The sequence below is a fragment of the Rhinatrema bivittatum genome, chromosome 1 (genome assembly GCF_901001135.1).
Source record: "Rhinatrema bivittatum chromosome 1, aRhiBiv1.1, whole genome shotgun sequence".
Taxonomy (NCBI): Eukaryota; Metazoa; Chordata; class Amphibia; order Gymnophiona; family Rhinatrematidae; genus Rhinatrema; species Rhinatrema bivittatum.
The window spans coordinates 507,668,198-507,695,051 of NC_042615.1; the positions used below are offsets into that span (position 1 = coordinate 507,668,198).

Here is a 26,854-nt window from a genome sequence, read left to right on the forward strand (position 1 = left end):
TGGTGGCTTAGAGCCACATGGAGTGACAGCGATGCTCAGGGCCGCAAAAAGAGAGTTGGTGGCATTGGCAATGGCTCCCTGACTTAGCCAGATAAGTAGCGCTTTAAGACTTATCCATCTAAGTAGGGCTTTTTTTTTCAGAATTATCTGGCTATCTTACTTAATCGAACTTATCTGGATAAGTAGTAGCAAGTTGAAATTTAATCGGATAAATTGGAATTTAGCCGGATAAGTGTGCACAATTGATAAACGTGTATCTTTACTTCAAATTTTAAGGGGATACTCAAGTAGATTGTACAGACATAATTTAGACGCATTTACCTTCCAATAATTGGCTTTTATATGCAGATGTCAGAGATTTTCTATGCGCATGACAATAAAATTACCAGTTTTACCAATTGGTCCACCAGTTTTCCCAGACCATCTGCAGGTCATCGAGACCATTCGGGCTCTTCAACCTGAAGTCCCACTATTTCACCCATATCCCTCCCCCCCCCCCCCCCACACTCAGTTAGACTTCACTTCTAAGACATATATGATCACTTACTCCAGATATTGAGCAGGATTAAAATATATGCAAGTAAGCTGCCAAATTTACTGTAATGCTTTGGCCGGCTGTGGGATGGGCCTGCGACCAGCTGCACTTACTGCTGTGGCCTGGGATTCCGTTGACTTCACCTTCATGCCACCATACTGCTTTCCTCCCAGCTCTCCCCTGGCACGCCGCTCTTAAAGGCCCCATGGCGGGAATCTGCTTGCCAGTGCCTAGTGATGACATCACACACTGGGTACTTAAGCCCCAGCCATCCTACTACAGATGCCTCAGCAACATGGCCTCCTGCCTTGCAGTATGTGTTGCTACTCCCTATGCCTTGTCTCAGTGTTTCCATGCCTTGTCTTGCTGTCCCGTTGCCTTGCCCTGTCTTGTCCCTCAGTGTCTAGTCTCTGTCTGTCTTGGCCTGATTCCCCGGTTCTGACCTCTGCCTTGACTTTGTCTGCTCACTGTCTGCCCTGACCCTTAGCCTGGACAGATTATTTGCTGCCTGCTTTAAACACTGCCTATATTTGTACTTTCTCTGCCTGCTCCTTTAGGGACACTCACCTAAGCACTCTGGCCCCTGGACCCCAAAGGCTCAACCCGCGAGGAATGAGGTTGGTACAGGTGAAGCTCCAGCTCAAGCTATTTCCGGGTGGGCACTTCAGGTCCAGCAACAACAAGACTAGCTCAACAACATGTCTGTCTGGCATCTTTCAATGCCTGGTGGCCAGGATGGACTTCATGCAGGTTCATGCTCCAGCACCTGCACTGGTGCCTCCCCCAGCCTTTCCGACTCAGGCAATGGGACCCATGCCACATCTTCCGCCACTGCCCAGGTATGAGGGTGACTTTAAGGGCTACTAAGATTTCATCAACCAGTGCAGAATGCACTTTGACCTGCAGGCCGCCAGTTTTCTTTCGGATTGTACCAAAGGATCTTTTATGCTGTCTCTACTGGATATTACCTGCACTAGGCTGGGCATCCCTGCCCTTGGAGTGGGACAATCCCTTGATGAGAAACCTGGACAACTTCCTCAGCCAGTTCTGGTAGGTTTTTGACGAGCCTGGTCAGGTTTTGTCTGCAGCTACTGAGCTGCTCTGCATCAGGCGGGATAGTCGCACATGGGCGACTATGTCATTCAGTTCTGCACCCTGGCTTCAAAACTCCACTGGGGTGAAGACAGCCTTACTGCCATCATTTGGCAAGGCCGGACAGATCATATAATAGATGAATTGGCAGAATAGGATTTGTCGCCCGCATTAGAAGGCCTCATTGCCCTGGCCATATGGCTGGACCTCCGGTTCCAGGAGCAAGCCCGTGAGAGGGAGGCATCCTGCTGGTATTTCAGACTGACTCTCAAATTCCAGAGGCCTCTGGTCACCACAACAGATGAGCTGGTCACCGCTGCCTCGGAAGAACCCATGCAACTTCGAGATTCCACCTCTCTGAAGAATAGAAGCAGAGGCATAGGCGACTTAAACTCTGCCTCTATTGCGCAGCCCAGGGATACTTTGCCAGTCCTTGCCCAGAAAAGGCGTGAAATTTCAGAGCCTAGGGTTGGTCAGAGAGGCAACCCTAGGCTGGCCTTTGTCCTCTCCACAGCTACTGGTGCCAGTTCTCTTTTTCTTCCAAGATTCAGAGGTACAAACCAAGGCCTTTTTGGATTCCGGAGCTGGTGGTAACTTTATAGAAAATTATAAACACTCAGGATAGCTGAAAAACAGAAACTTTCAAAATACTCAAAAAATCCAGCTATATGTGGGACTCAATTGTGACTTCCTGTACTTCAGGATGTGAAACATTACCTGCCCTTCTGGTGGAAACCGATAAGTGCAAATATTTGTAGTATTCACACAGTATTTGCTCTTTAACACTTGCAGCAACCTATGATTATTCAAGCCCAGTGTTTCATGGGCTTGACACTATAAGCCATTAATCTACTGACGCTACGTATGACGGTTGCAAGAAAGCAAGTCACAATTGAGTCCCACATATAGCTGGATTTTTGGAGTAACTTTATAGATGCAGCTATGGTTCACCAATACAATCTTCTGATGGTGTCTTTGGACAAAGCAATGACCATCTCTTCAATATATGGTGAACCTCTTCTTGGCTGCCTATTTGTGGCTACTGGTCCTATTATGCTTCAGATGGGACTTCTGCATCAGGAGAGCATCTCTTTCTTTGTTCTACCCCAGGCTGTCAGTCCCATCACACTTGGATTGCCCTGGCTCATACTTCACAATTCCTCCATAGATTGGGAAGCTCTCCAGATTGTCTGCTGGGAAACTTTCTGTCAAGAACATTGTCTCTCCATGATCCTCCCACCGGTCACCCTAGCTCGGACACAGATCCTAGACCTCCTGAGCCTTCCTGCTCTGTACACAGAGTTTGCAAATGTTTTCAGGAAGCAGTAAGCAGCAAGCAGAGACCCTGCCACCTCACAGATTTTGCATCCAGATAAGAGGACCCCTAGAGGCAGGGTCTATCTGCTCTCAGTCTCTGAAACTGTGGCCATGTCCACTTACAATCAGGAAAACATGTAGCGTGGCTTCATCTGCCTTTCCTTGTCTTCTGCAGGGACCAGATTTTTCTTTGTGAGCAAGAAAGATGGCTCTTTTCAACTGTGCATAGATTATAGAGGTATCATCAATTCAATAACTCAAAAGAACTTCACAACCCCTGATCACAGAACTATTCAATCGCCTGCGTGAAGCACAAATCTTCACTAAACTGGAGCTCAGAGGAGCCTATAATTTTATTTGAATACAGGAAGGAGACAAATGGAAACAGCATTTAACACCTGTGATGGTCATTATGAGTATTTGGTCATGCCATTTGACCTGAACAACACTCCAAAATATGGTCAATGAGATCTTCAGGGACTTTCTGTATTCCCATGTTGAAGAACATGAGAATGGTATTCTCATCTTCTCTCGCACCCTGGTATAGCACCGCAAGCATGTGAAACAAGTATTGCAGAGGCTCCGGGAGAACCGCTTATGTGCCAGACTTGAAAAGTGCACTTACAAGCAGGATAAACTGCCTTTCCTGTGTAACATCATCTCTTAGCATGGCCTATGTATGGACCTAGAAAAAGTAAAGGCTGTTCAAGGCTGGCCTCAACTCGTCAGACTCAAAGCACTGCAAAGATTACTTGACTTTGCCAATTATTATTGACAGTTTATGCACAGATACTCCTCCCTGGTGGCCCTACTCACCACTCTTACTAAAAAGAATACCGACACCAGACAGTCCAAAGAAGCAGAACAAGCCTTCTGCCTCCTCCAGCAGGTATTTCTCTGAGATCCCTGTCTCCAGCATCTGGATCCCTCTAAACCCTTCATTGTGGAAGTCAATGCGTTTGCCTTTGGGGTAGCGGCTGTCCTTGCTCAATACAATAACCAAGAGACCTTTGTGCCATGCTTTTTCTTTTCCAAGAAGTTCAGCCCAATGGAAAAGAGTTATACTATTGGGGACAGAGAAATCCTGGCTATAAAAATGGCCCTGGAGGAGTGGCACCATCCCCTGGAGGGGGCCAGACATCCAATCACGATCTTCACAGACCATAACAATCTGGAATATTTTCCATAGGCCCAGTACCTAAATCCATGACAGACCTGATGGTCTCTACTTTGTAACAGCTTTGATTTTGAGCTCAGGTACCAGCTGGCAGAGAAAAACCAATGGGTTGAATCTCTTTTGCAATCCTTTGAAACTGAGGACTCCCAGGAACCCCCTCATCACATCATCTATCCAGCCAGAATCGTGGTCACTTCAGCGGTGCCTGATCCACCAGGGAAGATAGTGGTACCAAAATGGTTGTGAGAAAAAGTGCTGAAATGGGTCCATGATTCCTGCCTAACAGGCCAGCAGAGACTCGCCAGGACCTTGGAACTAGTTCTTTGCCATTATTGGTGGCATCAAGTAAAGCGAGATATGCAGCACTACGTGGAATCCTGTCCCAATTGTGCTATTCATAAGAGTTCTCATGTTTGCCTTTGGGGGCTTTTACAGTCATTGCCAGCCCTCAAGAAACCCTGGAATCATGTGGCAATGGACTTCATCACAGACATACCTCTCTCTAATGGCTTTACTTCTATGGATTGGTTCTCCAAGATGGCTTTCTTCATACCACTTTCTGGACTTCCGTCTGTGCCAGAATTGGCTTGTCTCTCTTTTTTTTTCAACATAACTTCAGTCTCCTTGACTTACCAGAGCACATCCTCTCTGACCACAGAGTGAAATTCATGGCTCGCTTCTGGAGAAGTCTCTGCAAAAGACTGGAAATGTCCTTGGACTTCTCGTCTGCATATCACCCACAGAGTAATGGACAGACAGAGAGAACCAACCAAATCCTTCAGGGTTTCTTGAGAGCTTTTGTCAATTAACAGGACTTCTAGACCTCCCTCATTCCATGGACAGAATTCTGCCACAATAACCATGTGGGAAGCTCCTCTGGATCCTCTCCATTTCAAATTGTGTTTAGCAGACATCCTCGGATGCTGATCTCCATTTCAGTGTTGGTTCAGTGTCCCATTTCCCGCAGCCGATATCATGTGCCAAAACCTCAAGGAGCTATGGCAGAAGATCCGCCAACTCCCTACAGCAGCTGCAGGTTAATACAAAAACAAGTTGACAAGAGGCACAGGCTGTCATCCCCCCTCAAACTGGAGGACTTGGTATGGTTAAGTAACCACAGCCTATGGCTCAGAACTCCTATTAAATATTCTCTCGGTTTCATTGGACCTTTTCCTATCAATCACCAGATGGAACCAGTAGCTTTTCAGTTAAAGCTACCACGGACCTTCAAGGTTCACAGTGCATTCCATGTTTCACTACTCAAGCCTCTACTTTTGTCATGGCCTTCACGACTCCCTCCTAATCCAATAGAGGTAACATCAGAGGAAGACATCTAATATGAAGTCCAGGAAATCATTGACTCTAGGAGAATTTGGAACCAACTTCAATACCTCATCTCTTGGAAGGGCTTTGGCTTTGTAGAGAACATATGGGAGCCTGCCTCCAATGTTCAAGCCCCCCCGACTCATGAAAGAATTTCATTGGCACCTTCCCCAGAAGCTCAAGCCTAGAAGCCTGGACAGGGGGATTAAGAGGGGGGTACTGTAAAGTTTTGGCTGACCAGGGGACAGGCTCATGACTTACCACGCTTACTGCTGACTCAGCCAGCATGCTGCCATACCGCTTCCCCCTGGTTCTCCCTAGGCATATGCGTGGCAAGGCACGCTGCCTCTTGAAGGTTCCTATGGCGGGAATCTCCTTGCTAGCACCTAGTGATGACATCATGCGGTTGGGCACTTAAGCCTCAGCTGCACTACTACAGATGCCTCAGCAACAGGTCCTCCTGCCTTGCAGTATGTGTTGCTATTCCCGTGCCTTCTTTTAGTGTCCCTGTGCCTACTTTGGTATCCTGCTGTCTTGCCTTGCCTTGTCCTTGCGCTTGCCTGCCTTTGTTGCCTTGTCCTCTCTGCCTTGCCTTGTCCAATTTGTCCTGTCTTGTCCCTCAGTGTCTAGTCTCTGTCTCTTGTCTGCCTTGGCCTGATTCCCCAGTTCTGACCTCTGCTTTGGATTCTGACTTTGTCTGCTCGCTGCTTGCCCTGACCCTTGGCCTAGATCCAGACATTGTCTGCTTGCTGTCTGCTTTGAACAGTGCCCATACTTGGACTCTCACAGACCACTCCTTAAGAGACACTCGCCTAAGTTCTGCTGGCCTCTGGAACCCAAAGGCTCAACCCACTGTGTCAACCATGCCACAGCCTAAGGGCTCACAACCATGACATTCACATGCATAAACTGCTTATAAAATATATAAGAACATAAGAAGTTGTCATACTGGGTCAGATCAAGGGTCCATCAAACCCAGCGTCCTATTTCCAATAGTAGCCAATCCAGGTTACAAGTACCCAAACATTAAGTAGATCCCATGCTACTAATGCAAGTGATAGCAGTGGCTATTCTCTAAGTCAGCTTGATTAATAGTAGTTAATGGACTTCTCCTCCTCCTTTTTTAAGCCCAGCTACACTAATAGCCCTAACCACATCCTCTGGCAACAAATTCCAGAGCTTAATTGTGCATAGAGTGAAAAATAATTTTCTCTGATTTGTTTTAACTGTGCTACTTGCTAACTTCATGAAGTGCCTCGAGTCCTTCTATTATCCGAAACAGTAAATAATCAATTCACATTTACCCAATCTAGACCCCTCATGATTTTATAAACCTCTATCATATCCCCCCTCAGCCATCTCTTCTCCAAGCTGGACAGCCCTAACCTCTTTAGCCTTTCCTCATAGGGGAGCCATTCCATTCCCTTTATCATTTTGGTCACCCTTCTCTGTACCTTCTCCAGTACAACTATATATTTTTTGAGATGTGGTGACCAGAATTGTACACAGTACTCAAGGTGCGGTCTCACCATGGAGCAATACAGAGGCATTATGACATTTTCCTTGTATTTACCATTCCCTTCCTAATAATTCTTAACATTTTATTTGCTTTTTTAACTGCCACAGCACCCTGAGCCAACGATTTCAATGTATTATCCACTATGATACCTAGATCCTTTTCCTGGGTAGTAGCTCCTAATATGGAACTTAACATAGTGTAACTACAGCAAGGGTTATTTTTCCCTATATGCATCATCTTGCACTTATCCACATTAAATTTCATCTGCCATTTGGATGCCCAATCTTCTAGTGTCTCAAGATCCTCCTGCAATTTATCACAATCTGCTTGTTATTTAACTACCCTGAATAATTTTGTATCATCTGCAAAATTGCAGGGTCATTCATCAAAATGCATTATAGCGTTAACAGCATAACACATGCAATAATTGTGGTACTGCATGAAACAAATGCAAACTTTTGAAAGGGATGGGTGGGAGAGAGAGAACAATGTAGAAATCTCATTTTTGTGAGACTTTCCTCACTCCAACTGACATCAGATCTTCACCAAGGTGTACTGTGCTGTTCGTATGTCTCACTCTGCATGTCAAACTGGCTCCAAAACTCTAAACCACCACCAAAACCTCACCTCACGTTATTAGCTGGCCCTCCTATAGTGATATAAATAGTTGACTACTATGAAGGCATTCTAAAGAGTCTCTCTCTATCTCTCAGCATTATTCATGCAAAAGCACTCCACTGTTTACCTTTTCCACTAAGAAAATTGACAATTTAATCCTACTTTCTATTTCCTGTCTTTTAACCAGTTTGCAGTCCACGAAAGGACATCGCCTCCATTAATTTTTAGTTTTCTTCGAAGCCTCTCATGGGGGACTTTGTCAAATGCCTTCTGAAAATCCAAATACACTACATCTACTGGTTCACCTTTATCCACATGTTTATTAACCCCTTCAAAAAAATGAAGCAGATTTATGAGGCAAGACTTCCCTTGGGTAAATCAATGCTGACTGTGTTATATTAAACCATGTCTTTCGAAATGCTCTGTGATTTTGACCTTTAGAATAGTTTCCACTGTTTTTCATAGCACTGAAGTCAGGATCACCGGTCTGTAGTTTCTCAGATCACCCCTGGAGCCCTTTTTAAATATTAGGGTTATATTGGCCACCCTCCAGTCTTCATGTATAATCGATTATTTTAATGATAGTGTACACATTTTAACTAACAGATCTGAAATTTCATTTTTGAGTTCCTTCAGAACCTTGGTGTGAATACCATCTAGTCCAGGTGATTTGCTACTCTTTAGTTTGTCAATCTGGCTTACTACATCTTCCAGGTTCACAGTGATTTGGTTCAGTTCATCTGACTCATCATCCTTGAAAACCATCTCTGGAACCGGTATCTCCCGAACATCCATTAGTAAACACAGAAGCAAAGAATTCATTTAGTTTTTCTGCAATGGCCATATCTTTAACCCCTCGGTCATCTAGCAGTCCAACTGGCTCCCTTGCAGATTTCCTACTTTGTATAAATTTTAAAAAGTTTTTAAATGTGTTTTTGCCTCTACCACAAACTTCATTTCAAATTCTCTCTTATCAATATTTTACACTTAACAATGCTTATGCTTTTTCTGATTTTCTTCAAATGGATCCTTCCAATTTTTGAAGGTTGTTTTTTTTGGCTTCCTTCCACCTTTTTTCATGCATGAAATACATCTGGACTGCGCTTCTTAGATGGCATTTTTAAACAATGTCCACGCCTGTTGTACACTTTTAACCATTGCAGCTGTATCTTTCAGTTTTTTCTAACTATTTTCCTCATTTCATCAAAATTTCCCCTTTGAAAATTTAGTATTAGAGCTATAGACTTATATACTGTCCTCCTTCCAGTCATTAGTTCAAATGTGATCATGTTATGATCACTATTGCCAAGTGGCCCCATCACCATTGCCTCTCTCACACGCGTAAATGTTGGCTCCTCCCTGGAATGCCCTGGCCCACTCCCTTTTTACTTGTGCAAATTTACTAGTGGACCCTGATTTATGCTTGTATATTGAGGTTTCTAAAATAACCTCAAACAAACTGGACTTTATCTTGTATTAAATATTCAAACAACAAAAAACAGATTTGATATATTTACATTTTTATGCATATTATGCTGAAAGTGCTATGACCATTTTTTGATAAAAGGTTTTGATAAAAGGAGAGTTGACTTGATTAGCATGGTGTAATGATTACACTCAGAGTCCTACCCATCTTGTCATTAGTCTTTCTTTCTACTTTATTTTTATTTTGAAGCTTAATTGAAAATCTTCTTCAATAAAAATTAATGTACAAACTTAGCCACATTATCCGAACACTCAACAACTCCACTACCTCTGTCCATGCTTGGCCTGTGGCCTTTTACACAGAAGCATCACCAGGACACATGCTACTGTCAGTCTGTCATACTACTAAGGTAATAAAGTTGCAGTTCTTTTTTTTTCTTGTTAGCTGTGATTCCTCCTTTCTTCTTTCAGTGGAGAGAGCTCAGCAGTGACATCATTGGATTCCCCAGTGTGTTTTGTTGTGGTTTATTGAAATAAGAATGCTTAAAGCTAGCTGTAGAGAAATTTTTTTTATTAAATGCTATAAAATAATATAAATCTTAGACATTAAATAATAAGGTACCTTATGGAGAGGCAGAGTGTCATGCAAGACAGCAGCATAAACTCCCTCTCAAATGATTTTACTGATAGCAAAGCATTATATAGAATTTACACCTGTATATTTCCAACCCCTAAACTATTTTACAAAATTGTCACAATTTCTATGATTGGCTTTCTATTATAAACAAATAATCTGAATGGCTATATGGTAATTTGCTCTCATTTTCCAAGATAATTAATTGTCTCCTGATATGTGAATGTTTTCTTGGAATTTGCGGCATTAGCAGTCTTGTGTTTGTTCTAAGAATATTTTCTATAATCTTAGATGGAATGTCGATTGGCCTCATCCTAGTTCTAGTTCTAGTTCTAGATATGTTTCTATAATCTTGGATGAAATGTAAACTGACCTTGTCTCTGTTTTTGGATGGAAACAGTTCAAAATGTTTTACAACCTTATAGCTCAGCATCTTTATCTAGCTAACACAAATGTCATGTTACAGTTTTATGCTTGTTGTTAAAGGCTGCCTGTGATAAAAAAAAATCAAAATCTTAGGAGAAAAGGAATAATGATTTCTTGTGTGACATGTCAAAAAGTGTTTCACTGAGACTAAGCGCCTATGAGTACCCACATCAATCTCAGGAAGAGATATTCAACCAGCAGACCCTGTTCTGAAGAGGGGCTGTGGCAAGGGGAAGTGAGCCAGAAGAGATCTCCCACTCTTTCGCTTTCCTGCTTCCAGAAATGCTCCTTAAGTAGGGAATCTGATTGAAACTTTAGAGCTGTGACAAAGTTGCTAGATTTGTAGCTAGATTATTTACAAATAGCTTCTCCATCTCCCGCCTCTGAAATCCCATCATATGGTCTCTCTTCCTGAGATTTTTAAACTTTTAAATGCAATAATCGTGATCAACCCCCATCCCAAGAACAATCCTGTTAAAAACACAGGACACTGGTGTTACTAAGATTCTGCTGGCCTTATGGAGACAATTTAAAAGTTGTCCCCGACCATACTGAATGAGCCAAGAGGATACACTGTACTGGCTGATTCTTATACAATCAGTGATCTGCTGCCAGGACACTCACTAACTTTGTTTCTCCATATAACAAAAAGCAAATTGTACACAGAACATGAAGATGTCCATATTCAGTAGGGCGGTCAGTGGACTTGACCCATATAGTCAGCGGGATAAACATCCCGCTGACTATACTTGCTTTATGTTTTTAAGCTATCTGGCCATGTGTGGCTGGATAACTTGCTACTTAGCCGGATATCTTGAAAAGATATCCGGCTAAGAAGCATTGTCATAAAAATGAAAAACGTAAAAGCTTTCAAATATGAGGGTCTCCGGGGCAATTTCCTCCCTCCCCATCACCATAAAATCTTAGAAAAGCCCATGTTGGGCCATTCTCATTTCACCTCCAAAAACTTTTTTGGGAGCAGAGGCTCCCTGTGCCAGTTTTTTTTTCTCTATTTTGTTAAGCAGCCTACCCCCTCCCTTCCTTCCTGCTAAGAGAGATGGCCGCAGATACCCCCCATTCCCCGACCCTCCCCACCCCCTCCAGTACCTTCCTTTTGCTTGCTGGAAGCAAGGGATCCTCTGTCCCGCTCCCGGCACCTCCAGCGCTGCTCTAAGATTCTATATCCTTGACTTCAAGCATCTTTTAGGTAGTAGCTGAAGATTTTTCCAATTTCCTCTGCTCTCACCTTTCCGAGGCCTTCTCGTCTCCTAGATCTTCCACTGATGGTGGAACCTCTGACCATTAAGAACATAAGAACATAAGAAATTGCCATGCTGGGTCAGACCAAGGGTCCATCAAGCCCAGCATCCTGTTTCCAACAGAGGCCAATCCAGGCCACAAGAACCTGGCAAGTACCCAAACACTAAGAAGATCCCATGCTACTAATGCAATTAATAGCAGTGGCTATTCCCTAAGTAAACTTGATTAATAGCAGTTAATGGACTTCTCCTCCAAGAACTTATCCAAACCTTTTTTGAACCCAGTTGCACTAACTGTACTAACATTCTTCTATCTTCAGACCCAGGACAAGGCCCCTGGTTGTTTCCCTGGTGGGAAGAAACTCCTCTCCAGCCTTGGGCTTCCCCCTTGAGGAAGAAAGCCCCTGTGGAATCCTCTCCTTAAAGAGAGGCATCCTGGACACCCCACTCTTCTTGAGTGTTTCTCATAACTCCCCCTGCCAGACTTTGAACACTGTCCTTATATAATCCCAAGAATACTCCCCCTAGAAGACCCTTTTCCCAGATCTCTTAAAGGAGACATTCATAGTAGATCCCAATCTTCCATCCAGAACCTATCACTTCATTAATATACACAGAGGTGAATTGTCAAAGGAATTATGCATGTAAAATTAGCACATATGTGTATAAATAGCTTGTACTTGTGCACATGCTATTTTATAAATATCAAATGTATGCGCATATTTTTTGTTTCGCATGCACACTTAACACGTGCAGATTTTATAATCTGGATGCACCTGATATGCGCAAGATATAAAATGCTGTAATAGAGCTCCGCGCATATGGGGCTACATAGAATTCTTTGAAAGCTATCCTCAGAGTTCATTTTACCATTTACTGTGCCATCTAGTGGCTGTTCATAGTAATTGTCTTAGAGTGATTTCTTTCCAAATCAAAATATTATCAACCATTTACCGCACCCTGGGGAAAACGTCAAGGGCCTCCCCAACCCAGAATCTCTCCCAGGCCACACTCCAGTAACATCGAGCCCATTTTGGAGGCTCAGCTCATTAACCTCACCTATTCTCTTATTTAAGAGACAGACAGGGATTTCAGGTTCAAACAACTTAAAGCAATTCAGTCTAGTTCAGCTCAGTTATGCAGTTACACAATACTTTGCAGGGCTGGCTTTAGGGGTGTGCAGCCTGTGTGGTAACACAGAGTGCTGTCACTTCAGGGGCACGGTGGCAGCTTTGACTGCACTGCGTCTGGAAGCGAGGGAGCCCCCTTCCTCTGCCAGCCTTCAAGGGGGCATTGTTAGCCAAAGCATCCCAGGGGGGGATTCTTTCCCACCGCCTTGCATAGCTATAAAGGGTGTGATTTTCAGTGCTGGTACAGGGATTCGCTGACACTAAAACCAGCCCTAGTACTTCAACATTTAGCTTTTACAGACACAAATATGCTTACAGATTTTACAGGGCTCCCCTTGATGTTCACAACTTGACCCTGCAGCTCTTAAATTGCCGAAAGCTTTCCTGGAACCCCAGCACCTCCCTTCAGAAGTCTTAAGGACCAGTTTGCTCCTCAGAGGTAGGGTTGCAGGTCTTTGGAAAGCCTTAGGGCATACTCAGCTCCAGTTGCTCAGAGCTGTACATTTGGTTTGTGGCTTGAGCTCTAGCCTCTTGCCCAGGTAATCTGCATATCTGAGGCTGGCCAAAGCTTTGTGCTGTAATAGATCCCTTTCCTCTGAAAAAGAACAAAGTAAATTATCTGGGCACACAAATGTCAGAAAACAACTTTATAAAAATAAAGTCAAATGCAAATTTACATTTAATATGGAAATATATGCAAAGTGTGCCATGTAATTGCAGCAAAATTTACACGAGCAAACATATTGCTGCAGAGTATACGCTTATGATTATAGCTTCTTAATCACTGATCACAGCTTGTAGAGAACAAAATCCCTCTTGGGTCGCCAATCCATTATTGTACAAAAACTGTGCAATCTTTAAACAGTTTCTGAATAAGATAAAGATATGACCACATGCACTTTCAGAAAATTTAGTTTTAAAACTTTTTACTTTGTTATATGTTCACATATGTAATGTTACAAGGACCATAAGAACAAAAATGCAATAATCAAATGAGAGATGAAATAAAATACTCTTAGTTCTAGAAAGGAAATGAGGGGAGGGGAGAATGAGCAGATAATACAAAAAGAAAAAAATATTATTAAAGAAAACAGAGGCAGATCTGCTGCAAGGAGTTACAAGCTGTTGGCAACAGTGACCTAATCTATCGCCTTACGATGAGAAGGAATGAGATGCAGCTAATTATTTCACTTGGAGTGAGCTTCAAGTGATGATACTGAAAATTTGACAATAAACACAGAAAGTTGAGAAGGTTCCCCAAAATTATATAATTAACCTGAAAAATGTTTTCTTTTGTATATAAAAATGTTATCTCAAAGAACAGGTAGCCCCTGACCTAGCAACTTTAGGCCACAAGGCTATAAAATTCTTCCCTGCCCGGCCCAGTGGCTCAGCAGAATTGCTGCACACGTCCATGCAGCAGGTCCCTGGTTTGGACTCCCAGACTGGGCTGGTTGCACCACCTGGTTGGTTTGGGCTGGGGATGCCACAGAGGCAGGCTTTACAGCCTTCCAAGGTAGGGAGAGGGAGGAGGGAGTTATGGTCATTGCTTCAGGGTGACCCTTACCAGCCAGATTCAGGGCCCAGGATTGCAGCATTTCAGAAAGATCCCTGGTGCATGCCCCCCCCAGCCTAGGCCCATCATTGCAATGACTAGAAACAGTTGCAGGGGAAGAGGGAATGGAGTGAAGATTAATAATAGGGGTAAAACCCATGGGCAGCTGCAAATGAAGGCACATGGTGTCAGGATTCCTGCCTTGGTTCCAGTTGAGTTGGAAATACAAAGGAATAGGAGGCAACTGCTGGGAGAAAAAACCCCAAACCATTCTTCCCTTTAGCCTCTGTCACATGAGATACATTTGGCATCTCAAGCATAAACCCAAAAGAGATTGAGCAATATTTCGGAAGAAAAGGCACATGGCCATATTTTGTCAACTTCCAAGTATTTCCTTGTGCCTGGGCCAGGGCCATATCTTGCCTTCCTGTGTGAGAGGTTAAACATTTTGTGGAGATATAAATAACCTTTGGCTTAGGTGGCAACATGTCTTTAGTAAACTGCACTCAACCAAGTATTCCAGAGATATTAGAGTCCCAGGAAATCTTAATAGCAAGGGGATTCCCCTGGTGTTTAAAATTTGACCATTGAATCCTGTAAATAGTTTCTCATTATCCAGGTTATCTTGTTATTGTTAGTTTTTGTACACTTTGTTCCTGTTCTATGTAAAGGCATTGCCAAATAGTTATAAGTTATATGTAAACCGATACGATGTGCAAACGGCTGTCGGTATATAAAATTCTCTAAATAAATAAATAAATAAAGTCTTAATTCTCCTGGTAGTAATCATATTGTCCTTAGTTAGCTACAACACACCCACAGAGCCAAAGTCTCAAGTCTCCTAACTGCTGCACATCCACCTTTTCTCTCCAATCCTCTGAGCTTACTTGAAACATTTTGTGCGTCGGGAAGTAAATCTCCTTAGATCAGAATTGCTTTCCAGAGTGTTAACAAAGTAATGTTCTCAGGCACAGCCCAAACGTCGGCAGTTAACTCCTCCTTCCATCGAGGCCACCGCCAACGCAGGAACCATGCCAGGGCCGCAGAGCCAAGAGCGGCAGCAGCACTAACTCCTTCTTTACCCATGTCGCTTTCAATTGTAGGCTGTAGAGCGTTGGTCGGGCACAGGGATCCCTCTGATCCCGAGGTCTGTGTAAGGCGCTATTCAGGGCCAGTGGAAACCCCACGCAGGCTAGGCAGCCGGGCTGGAGTACCACAGACCTGGAGGCAGCGTGGCGAATGCATCTCCTCCTTCCTGCGTGCATGGGCCCAGGCGGGTGGGAAGAAGGGCGGGCAGTGGCTGCAGATGGAAAGGGGCAAAAGCAGACTGCAACGTCAACCTGTGCGGCCAGAAGCAGGAGGCGGAGCAGCATCGGTTGGGGCGGCTGGAGAAAGGAAGGGGAGCAGCATTGGCCTGTGCAGCCGAAGAAAAAAAAGAGGAGTCCCGTCGACGACCGTGCAGACTGAAGGAGACTACATTGCTGGAGCTGGTGTGTTAGGGAGGGGCAAAAGAGAGCATGTGTGCCTAGAGGGATGGGAAAGAGGAGACTCTGGCTGGGCTGACTTCAGTAGCTGCTGGTGCTTTAAATTGTATGATTTGACACCACCGATTGCTTTTTGCATTCTCTCTCTCAGTGTTTCTGATCCTTATTGGGCATACTTGGGTACTTCTTGATTTTTTTAATTATCCTGAGATTTTCACTGATTATCATTAAACTTAATCAGCAAAAAAAAAAACCTGGTGTACAGAATCAAAAATTAAACCACCAACGAGGAAACATATTTAATATTAAAAATGGGAATTAGTATCAGATTATTTTCCTTTTCTAATCCTTGTTTAATATCCCCATTAATTGTAAACCAATGTGATATGCAAATGAATGTTGGTATAAATAAATAAATAAATAATTGATGTGCTCTATACCAAATATTCCTCAGGCTCTTGCCCACAATGGACTACAACCAGTATCATATAGAAGAGCACCTAGTTAACTTCACATACTGTTTCCCATGTCCTAATAACTATTGTGATAACTTTTTAATTTTTTTTTCTAAATAGCCACTCTTTATTAATTTAATAATCTTTTAAAATTCCATATCAAAAAAAGTTAAATGACTTATCTTCCGTTGAAAAATGTTTCTAGTTTTAAACTTCATGACTACAGTGCTTAACTAGGACTTTTCAGCTTGGAGAAGAGACGGCTGAGGGGGGATATGATAGAGATGTTTAAAATCATGAGAGGTCTAGAATGGGTAGATGTGAAACGGTTATTTACTCTTTTGGATAGTAGAAAGATTAGGGGGCACTCCATGAAGTTAGCATGTGGCACATTTAAAACTAATCGGAGAAAGTTCTTTTTTACTCAGCGCACAATTAAACTCTGGAATTTGTTGCCAGAGGATGTGGTTAGTGCAGTTAGTGTAGCTGTTTTTAAAAAAGGATTGGATAAGTTCTTGGAGGAGAAGTCCATTACCTGCTATTAAGTTCACTTAGAGAATAGCCACTGCCATTAGCAATGGTAACATGGAATAGACTTAGTTTTTGGGTACTTCCCAGGTTCTTGTGGCCTGGATTGGCCACTGTTGGAAACAGGATGCTGGGCTTGATGGACCCTTGGTCTGACCCAGTATGGCATGTTCTTATGTTCTTACTATCAGTCCTGAGAACGCGCCCAAAATTGACAATTTTTCGGCACTGCCATGCCTTCTTCAGGGGAAGCATAAACATCCTCTTATCTGGCCACACTGGCTCATAGAATGAATGGTAAAAATGGTGGAAAATGCCATTGATTATAGACGGGGTGAGGGGTCAGGTCTGGGCAATATGTGCACAAACTTTCTCCTCTTTCATACATACATACTCTGACACACTCACATGATCACTCTTATACACAGCCACACACGTACATGCCCACACACACACACACACACACACAAACATGCTCCCTCACACATTCTCTTCTCCCATACTCCCTCACACACATGCCCACTCACTCTTTTTCACACAAACACATGCCCACTCTCTTGCCCACACACACACACACGGATCCCCCACTCATTCTCTCTCTCCTGCAATGAACCCACCAGCTGCAGCAGTTTTCTCCTTCAGCCTGCACTACAGATAGGATTTCTCCTTCTTCAGTCACATAGTTGACGTTGCTTCTTCACTTTCTTCTGGCTGAGCGGGCAGATGGCACTCTTTTTCCTGCATGAACAACTATCCTGCTTTCTTGCCTGCAAGGGTCCAGACGATTTCCTTTTTCCGAGGCCCACACAGGTACTTCTTTGCCACATCTGAAGTTTTGTGGGGTTGGATCAGAGATCCAGCAATTCCTTCAGAATTCTGGCGTCCTCAGACCAAATCCAGAGAGAGTCTCCAGGTATAAAAGTTGTACTATAATTGTGCTGTGTTCTGCAGGTGAGCATCTCCAGCCTCCACCCAAGCTTCTCCCATTAACAATGACTTTTGGCTATGCTGATTTTGGTAACTGCTGCTGCTTTAAATTGTCTGAATCAATGCCAGTGGCAGGGCGCCTGCTGCTTTGTGTGATCCTTTGCCTCTTTTCCCCCCTTCTTCATTTTGGCTGCCTCTGTTCTGCCTACAGCATGTTTCACTGGGGTCGGAAACTAAGCTGGCCCTTTTGGGGTTTCCAAAGGTCTTCTCTCTTTGCCTTCTGCTTTCTCCTTTTTGCTGGGCTCCACTCCACATTGCGCACTTTTTGATGACCGATAACTTGAATCGCCAGGCTGCTTCTCTTATCTCGCGCTGCCTCATCTTATTGGGTCTGATGAAATACCGTGCACAGAGTCTAGCGCACGGCTTAGCACGCGACTGGACACGTGCATCCATAACCCCCGCTGCAATACGGGGATCGGCGCGTCCAAAATGTGCGTTGAAATCACTGTGTAGCTAATAGTGCTCATCACATGTAAATTCCATGTAGATGAGGCTATTAGCTAATCCCTGGGATGCAAAAAAAGTTCCCGCACGGACAATGCGCCCATTGCAATGTGGCAAATTTTATGCCAGCCCGGAGCTGGTGTAAAGGTATGCCACGCTCAAGGGCGCATTGAAAAAAAAAAGTAAAATCCTGCTTTCTGTGCTTCCTCCTAATAGTAGTAGCGATACTAAGTAGGAGGAACCAAATAAAGCAGATTTAGTTAAAAAAAAAAAAAAGTTTTTGAAAAATAAAAATTCTGGATGCCCAATAGGCACACACAAGATACACGGTCCAAGCCTTTGGTAGCGGGAGAAAACCGAGGCTCGTAAATGGAGCGTCGGTTTTCCCAACCCGCACTGACAGCCACCTCTCCTGTGCGCCCAACGGCAAGGAGGCGCTAGGGACGCACAAATTTCCCCTAGCGCCTCCTTTTTTTTGCTCGACCCCTAATTTAAATATTGCATTGCGCGCCCAGGAGAGGTGGCCGGGCGCTCAACACCGAGCACCCGTTTTTTTTGCGCGCAAATATTGCATCGGCCTCATTGTGTCCTGAACTCTTTTTGCCAGCTTTACACCTTTCCTCCTGCTGTATGGTAAGGGCACTGAAAGAGCTGCCCTCTAGCTGCTTCCTGCCAGGTGCCCTCGACCTCCCTGCGGAGGCTTCTGGTAAGCTCTGCTCCCCTCCCCCCCAACAGATAATATAAGTTGGGGCAGAAAGTTGCCCTCCTTGCCACGGCTCCTGCTGCTGCTTTGGGAAGGGTTTGCAAGACCTCTCCTCCGGCTGCCTCCTATAATTCTGTCGCTGGCTCTCGCTGCCTGCAGGGGAGGTGCCTGCATTTCCCCCCGCCGGTGCTGCTCCTCACGCACACTACTATCGTCTCTGACATCGCCGTGACGCCTTCAGCTGGGGGCCAGGCCATCGGCGCTAGCTCGACCGCCTTTCTCACGCACGGAGCCTCCGCTCTCTTCCCTCTTGTCATGGAAGCTTGGTAGGTTCTGGTTCTTGTTTCCAGGAACGGAGAGGGTGGGGCGAGGATCCCAGTTAAGCTGGGGCACGGTCGCTATGGTGCTTTGAGGGAATGCCTTATTCTCTTGCAGATTGCCGAATTATCATACTTTATGCAATGTTCCACTGCCTGATTACCCTAAAAATACAGATTTCGCTTTATCCTTCTTGAAATGCGGGTTATTTAATGTTAGGTTTATGTCTTCTAAATATGTGATGATCGGAGTTGTTGTTCTTTCCCTGAATCTTCACATACTTTTCCTTACAGAAACTTGGTTTAAAGAAGGGGACTGTTTATGTTTAATGCAGGCTTGACCTTCTGGCTATTCTTTTTTTTCATATAAAAGATTCATATAAAAAAAAAGTATGGACTAGCAGTACGGTTTTTGCAATTAAATTGAAAAACTGGAAAGTAGGTCTCTAACAGGGATTGAAATGCTTACATTACAATTAGAATCGACAGTTGATCTAATGTAACTTCTGGTTTATAAATCCCCACTCACCCCCACCTTTTACTAATTCGACAATAATAGAGTTGATTGAATTAATTATTGAACTTAATATTTCTCATCAAAACCTTTAGATACTTTAGAATTTCATTATCAATGCTGATAACCTAGTGACATTCAGTGATACCTTTTTTGTCTCTCTAGCTGATTAAAGGAAAGGGAAGAGAAGCCTTACACTGCCAAATACAAGGAAAGCCAAAAGATGAGGGATGTGTGCATGAAAATGATAATAAAAACAAATAAAACCTTACATATTGGATATAAAGAAAAAATAAAATAGTTAAAATAAATCTGAGAATAAAAGATAATAATAAATGGTGAAAACTAATATTTATTGATACAAAAGAAAATGTTATAAAATTCGCAGATACATTTTATTTTAAAAATATTATACTATGGTACAAAAGTAAAACAGATAATACCATATGAATATATTCATAGACCTGACATAATCATGTTTTGGTTCATTGCCTGAATCAGGTATAAATTCTCTAATGTCTATAAATAAAAATCATTTTAACAGTGTCTATAAGCACAATAAAAACCATAAGAACTACTTACTAATAACAAACTCACAAAAGTATATTCATTATACAATTAGAAATTAATAACAAAAATACAAATGAATAAAACAAATACAAAAAAGGTAATGACAATTTAGTAAACTTAATCATTGGAGAATACCTCATAAAAGTGGAGAGAAGGACTATATGATCAATACTTCAATCGAAAACCCTTTTTGATCCCTATGTATAAAAACCAATGTATGAAAAATATATATATTGCCAGAAATTTATTGTTATTTATTAATTCTTCTTATATTCCACAATTCCTTCAAAATCATTGAAGATCACAGTCATAGAAACATAGAAAATGATGGCAGAAAAGGACTAAACGGTCCATCCAGTCTGCCTAGCAAGCTTATGGTAGCATCTGCTGCGCTATACAAGTCAGCCCCTTACTTAGTTTCCCAAACCGTCAAAGTCAGGGCCCTTGTTGGTTGCCATCTGAGTTAAATTCCCCATTACCTCTTGCCGTTGAAGCAGAGAGCAATGTTGGAGTTGCATCCAAAGCATCAGGTATGTTGGTTAAGGGTAGTAACTGCCACACCAGCAAGTTACCCCCATGCACTATTTTCTTCAGTTCCATTTTCTAGCCTTTAGGGATTCACAGTGTTTATCCCAAGCCCCTTTGAATTCCTTCACTGTTTTTGTCTTCACCATCTCCTCCAGTAGGACATTCCAGGCATCCATCACCCTCTCCATGAAGAAATATTTCTTTTCATTGGTTCTGAGTCGTCCTCCCTGGAATTTCATTATGTGACCCCTAGTTATACTGATTTTTTTTTCCAAAGGAAAAGGTTTGTCAATTGTGCATCATTAACATCTTTCAGGTATCTGAAGGTCTGCATCATATCTCCCCTGTACCTCCTCTTCTCCAGGGTAAACATATTTAGGTCCTTCAACCTCTCCTCACAAGTCATTTGATGGAGACCCCCCCCCCCCCCCCACCATTTTTGTCGCCTTTCTCTGGACCGCCTCCATCCTGTCTCTGTCCCTTTTCAGATAACGGTTTTCAGAACTGAACACAATACTCTAAGTGAGGTCTCACCAAGGGCCTGTACAAAGGGACTATCTCTGTGCAGCCCAGCATTCTTCTGGCTTTAGCTATCACCTTATCACATTGCTTCGCCATCTTCAGATCGCTAGACACTATCTCCCCAAGGTCCCTCTCTTGCTCCGTGCACAACAGCCTTTCGCCCTCCAAGACATACAGCTCTTTTGGATTATCACACCCCAGATGCATGACGCTGCACTTCTTGGCATTGAATCCCAGATGCCATGTTCTTTGACCACTGTTCAAGCTTCCTTAAATTATGTCTCATTTTCTCTACTCCTTCTGCATGTCCACCCTGTTGCAGATCTTAGTATCATCCGCAAAAAGACAAACTTTACCTTCTATCCCTTCCGCAATGTCGCTCACAAAGATATTTAACAAGATCCGGCCCAACACCAATCCTTGTGGCACTCTGGTTAACACTGCTGTCTCTTCAGAGTAGGTTCCATTTACCATCACATGCTGCTTTCTATCTGTCAACCAGTTTGTAATCCAGACCACCACCTTGGCGCTCACTCCCAAGCTTCTCATTTTATTCACAAGCCTCCTGTGCGGGACCATATCAAAAGCTTTGCTGAAATCCAAGTAGATGACATCGAGAGCGCTCTTCTTCGATCCAATTCCTTAGTCACCCAGTTGTCTGACAGGACCTTCCTCTAGTGAATCCATGCTGCCTCTGGTCTGGCAATTCTTCTGACTGTAGATAGTTCACTATTCTTTACTTCAGTAGCATCTCCATTACTTTTCCCACCACCGAGGTGAGGCTAACTGGCCTGTAGTTTCCTGCCTACTCTCTGCTCCCACTCTTTTGGAGTGGGACCACCACCGCTCTTCTCCAATCACTCGGCACTACGCTCATTTCCAGGGATCTATTGAACAGGACATGCAGAGGACCTGCTAGCACATCTCTGAGCTCCCTCAGTATCCTGGGATGAACCTCATCAGGCCCCACTTTCAGTTTTCCTAGCTCTTCCCATACATTCTCTTCTGTAAACAGAGTTTCGGCTACTCCACCCCCTCCATTTTCTTGTTTTATATATATATAGTAATAAAACAGATTTACAAATACAAAAAACATAGATAAAAACAGAACAAGTACTTAACAAAGCTTTTGAAAATAAAACAGTTTTCAACAATTTTCTAAATTTTAAATAATCCGATATATTTCAAATTTCCCAAAGAATATAATTCCATAGTGTTACGTTTGCTGGCTGCAGAGCCCTGCAGCCAGGCCCACCTACCTCCCGATGCCCTCCAGCATCGACAACAGGCCCTGGCTCTCTGGCAGCTGTGGGGAGCTTCTCCCGAAACAGGCCGCCTCGCTCCCACACTGCTGGGGCCTCCCCTGCTCTGTCGGCGGCCGGGACGCCGCCGACTGCCGCCTCAGCATGGGCCTCCCTTACGTGTGCACGTGTGGCCCCAGTCGGGATTTAAAGGGCCGGTGGCGGGAAAATGCTGCCGGCCCATTCAGATGACATCATCAACCCCATCGACCCCAGCCTATTTAAGGCTGCATTGGGTTCCCAGCAGGTGGCTTGGCAATAGGTCTCCTTGCTGTTGTCTCCAGCGTTCCTGATCCTGCCCTCCTTCTCCTCTCCTGGATTCCTCTTCCCTCAGACTGATCTTGGCTTTTGACCTGGCTTGTCTTTTGACCTCGTCTTCTGCCGCCTGCCTCTGACCTCTGGACCGGACCTCTCCTCGTCTTCTGCTGCCTGCCTCCGAACCCCGGCCCAGGCCTGATCACACCTTCTGTCTACTTCATCCTTCAGGCCCTCATGATCCTCCACCTCGCCCGGCCGTACCATTGGGATCATCCACGCAGGGACCCACCTAAGACCAGCTGGCCCCGGTACCCAAGGGCTCAACCTGGGGGGAATGTGGGCTGATAGTTGCGAAGCTCCAGCTGGTCCCTGCTTCCCGTCCGGCCTCGCCTCCTGACGGTGGGGACCTATGGGGGCCTTCCCCCACAGGTAGCACCAACACCACCTTGGGCCAAGGGTCCACGTCTGGTAACAAATTCATAACACATAGCTCAGGTGTTAAAACAGAAAATGCTTTAGTCCTTTTACCACTCAATAGGATCACAGACACATGGGAAACACTAAGCATATTTTGAGAAGCAAAGTGTAAATCACACTTAAGCGCATAACATCTCAGTTTAGACTTTAAACAAAAGGAACTAAACAAAAAGGTAGATTTTAGAGTCCATACGCGGGTGCACATGTGTGCGCGTTTGCTGGCTCGTGCACATGGATGCACCGATTTTATAACATGCACTTATATGCGTGCATGTAGGAAAGGTTGTTTTAGTTGTCAGCACACTATTGTGTGCACGGATGGCTGCGGAATTTAAAGTAAAGGAGTACAACACATTCTGAAGTCCACCTTATGTGTAAAAAAGGTGTTTTTGTTAGACCAGGATTTAAAGTAAAGTGTTAAAGTGTGGTAGCCATTTACTTTAAATCCTGCTGCCACCCGTGCATACTGTGGGGTTCAAAGAACTAAAACAACATTTTTTCAACAAATGGAGTACTTCAAAATGCGTGGTAGCCCTTTACATTACATCTTACAGCCGTCCTTGCTTACTATAGTATTCTAACAACTAGAACACACTTTTTCTACATATGGAGGACATCAGAATGTGAGGTAGCCCTTTACTTTAAATCCTACTGCCATCCCTGCATACTATGCTGTTCTAACTAGTAAAACACCCTTTTTCTACTTATGGAGTACTTCATAATTTGTAGTAACACTTTACTTTAAATCCAGCAGCCATCCATACATACTATGATATTCTAACAACAAAAACACCATTTTTGTACATAAGGTGGACTTCCGAATGTGTTGTACTCCTTTACTTTAAATTCTGCAGCTATCCATGCATACTATAGTGTGCTAACAACTAAAACAACCTTTTCTACCTATGGAGTGCTTTAGAATGTGTGGTAGCCCTTTTAAATCCTACAGCCATCCATGCATACTAGGGTGTCCTCATTTCTAAAACACCATTTTTCTATAAATGGAGGACTGCTAAAGGTATGGTAGCCCTTTAATTTAAATCGTACAGCAATCTCTACATTCTTTGGAGTTTTGACAACCATAATCTGTTATGAAAGTGGACCCTTGTGTCGAGGTAGTTGGCTACCGTTGAAGGGCAAGGCCTCTTGGACTGTAGAGACTTGCTAGAAGACTTCACCCTGGAAGCACGCGACCCCCCCAGGAGGAGCCCGTAGGGGTCCGGCCGCTGGGACTTAGGCGACTCCTCTGAAGACTCTAAGATGTCTGGATGCAGGCGCCTCCAGCAGGTCGAGACAGTCTGAGGATGGAATCGAGGAAGAGTCCAAAGCTGTACCGGGGTCGAGCCAGAGAAGGGTCTGCTGCGGCCGACGCCGCTAACAGTACCCCCTCCTTTAGGCCTCCCCCTAGAAGGTTTGGGTTTACCAGGGTGTTTTGAATGAAAGTCTTTGAGCAACGATTTATCCAGTTCTCCTCAGGGCCAAATCCCTCCCAAGCCAGGAGATACTCCCAAATGGTGCCTCGTTTCCGGACATCCAACACCTCACGCACATTTTGCTGTCAGAAAGGCCAAAGGCAGGCGTTAATTTCAGACGGCACCGGGTAAGTGTAGAGAAAAGCAGAAAAAACTGCTTTTCTGTACAACCTCCGACTTAATATCATAGCGATATTACGTTGGAGGCCCCAAAAATAAAAAAACCCCAAATCTTCTTTTTAAAAAACAAATCTGCCCGCGGGTTGGAAAACTGACACTCAATTTTGCCAGCGTCCATTTTCCGAACCTTTAGCTGTCAGCAGGTTCGACAATCGATGCTGGTAAAATTAAGCATCAGTTGTCAGCCCCACTGACAGCCTCCTTATTAGCGCCGGAACTAATTTAAATACTAGAGATGTGCTTCAGGTAAACATTTTGTGTCGGGCTTTGTTTCGGGGCCCCCCTGTGGGAATTTCATTTTTCCTGTGGTTCGGGGTTTTTTTTTCGGGGGCCCTGATTTTCGGGTTAGTGCGCACTATCGGGAGTTAGCGCGCACTATCGGGAGTTAGCGCGCATTTGTGCAACCTGCGCACGACAAGCCCGGCACGCGCTGCCTGTTCCCTCCGAGGCCGCTCCAAAATCGGAGCGGCCTCGGAGGGAACTTTCCTTCCGCCTCTCTTCACCTTCCCCCTCTCTTCACCTTCCCCTCCCTTCCCCTACCTAACCCACCCCCCCGGCCCTATCTAAACCCCCCCCTACAATTGTCGGCAGATTTACGCCTGCCAGAGGCAGGCGTAAATCTGCGCACACCAGCGGACTGCTGGCACGCCATCACTCAACCCGGGGGCTGGTCTGGAGGCCTCGACCACGCCCCTGGGCCGGCGTCACGCCCCGACACGCCTCCCGCCCCGCCCTGAAATTCGCGCCGCCCACCCGTGTACATAATTTCTGTACTCAGGGCCAGGGCAACAAGAACACTTCGACTCAGCAAGAGGTTTAAAATTTAGTTTATTTGGCTTTTTAAAGAAGAGTCAAAGACAAGTGTTCCTGGGAGATGCTATACACGCCCCCGACACGCCCCCTTTGCAAAGCCCCGGGACTTATGCGCGTCCCGGGGCTTGCGCGCGCCGCCGAGCCTATGCAAAATAGGTTTGGCGCGCACAGGGGCCTTTTAAGAGGGTTACGCGCATAACCCTTTTAAAATCGGGCCCTCATTTTTCAATAAGCACCTCAAGTTTGTGTTGGAGAGGTTGTGGGCAAGTAGGCATGTGTGGTGGGTTTGCCCTTGTGTGGAGGAGTTTTGGAAGCAGATTGGGCTAGAGATGCACTGAATTCTAGGTTTGAATGTTAAACTTGAACCATTGTTTTGCCTACTGGGGAGATGGGGAAATCACAACTTAAGTACAGCAAAATGTCAACTTTCAGATCACCTCATTCACACAGGTGGGTTAACGATAGGTACACTTTAGAAATCTGCACCAATGATGGCTTGCTGGCGTGGAAAAACTTACATATATGCTTCACAGGCAAAGACTTCTCTATGACAAGGTATGGGTAACTTTCTGGTCCAAGTGGCAGAGCAGGCATGCTAGAGTACACTGATAAACAGAATGAGTAATTGCTATGAGTCAAATACCCTATAGGCCCCCAATTAAGGCAACAGAGACAAGGAAAATACCTATGTAATGTGGCACTTCATTTGTTCTCCTCCTCCCCACCCCCTCTCTCTCCCCTCTCCCCCCTTCTCTTCTCTCATTACTCCCTAGAGCCATACTCTTCCCATGTCTTTTTCCCCCATATACGACCATATATCCCCTGCCCACCCCTGCTCTCAAGTATCCCTACTAAAGAAAATAGCATGAATATGTGTGCACATTAATGAAAAGGATATCAGGCATTTAGTAAGCTAGTATGTCAGATCCAAATGTCATGCAATCCTCCAGCGACAGGCTCAGCCTAAAGTGATGTTCCCATCAGTCATTTTCTCCCCGATCTGACTGTGGGGAGCCCAGCTGGGTCCTCCTGTGCTCCCTGCTGGAGAAGCTTGATCTATGTACTACGCTCAACTTTGCGGTCAAGGAACCTGCTCATGCCGACAGGCTAGGGCCATTCATCAGTGTCCTGTAATGCATGGGATCTGTTTAATGTTTGGGTACTTGCCAGGTACTTGTGACCTGGATTGGCCACTGTTGGAAACAGGATGCTGGGCTTGATGGACTCTCGGTCTGACCCAGTATGGCTGTTCTTGTGTTCGTAAATGGTATTGACTCATTATTTTAAA

General features: G+C 44.4%; 1 protein-coding gene across 4 annotated transcripts in view; it reads left to right on the top strand.

Annotated features, from left to right (window-relative positions):
* The window catches only part of LOC115096451 (catechol O-methyltransferase A-like), a 71,668-nt gene that overhangs the window by 10,498 nt on the left and 34,316 nt on the right, over positions 1-26,854 (top strand). Inside the window, exon 1 of one of the 4 annotated variants that reach the window (XM_029611087.1) lies at positions 18,727-18,940. The exons of 2 other annotated variants lie outside the window; for them this stretch is intronic. The gene's annotated coding sequence lies outside the window, so the exon portion shown is untranslated. Of the gene's footprint in view, positions 1-18,726; positions 18,941-26,854 lie in introns of those variants that run through there. One more of the 4 variants, XM_029611069.1, reaches the window with a different exon arrangement.